Raw genomic sequence first — 767 nt, 5'->3', positions numbered from 1 at the left:
ATAAAATGGATGACTAATAAGAACCTGCTGTATAAAAAAATAAAATAAAATTCAAAAATTAAAAAAAAACAAACCCCAACTATTCAAAATTCCTGCTCAATTAAATCTAGTTCATTGTTAAGGTCCACAAAAATGGTAACTACTTTATGTATAACATTTAAGATTTCTGCTAATTAAATATTACAAATAAAAAAAATTACAGATGTGAGGTTGATTCTTACGAGCAACTGAAGGTAGAAAAGTCTATTTGATGAAAAAAATCTGAGCCAAATATCTCTGCATCAACAAGTATACTTTTAAGTATTTACTGATCTCATTGATCGTTAGTAACTTCATGAAAGGTCGGTACTATGATTGCTAAATATTTGAGGAATTAAAGAAGCAATTTCAAAGGTACTGGATGGGCTAAAAACTGCCACAGTTCTTGAATGATGAGTTTATTTTCCAGAGTTTATGGATAATAGGAAGTATTAAAATTACTCAAATACAATACTATTCCTCAATACATTTATTAAACATATTTAAACCATGGCATGCATTACTTTGAAGAAACCTACCATGCGTTAAATACTTGAGAGTTCATCTTTCTTCCGTGGGAGTGTAATTAGCAAAAGGGCCCTGGGCGCTAAGGCAAGGGAAGTGAATTGGAAGAGGAAGCGGAGGAAACGAGGGTGGAGCGCGGTCCTTCTGGGTTAGCGATAGTTTTGCGTGTGCTAGTTTCTGAAAGAGAAAGGCTCAACGCAGGAATCTGGTGGTTCCTTGTAATC

Source organism: Physeter macrocephalus, chromosome 8 (genome assembly GCF_002837175.3).
Source record: "Physeter macrocephalus isolate SW-GA chromosome 8, ASM283717v5, whole genome shotgun sequence".
NCBI lineage: Eukaryota > Metazoa > Chordata > Mammalia > Artiodactyla > Physeteridae > Physeter > Physeter macrocephalus.
This window is presented reverse-complemented; position numbering follows the sequence as displayed.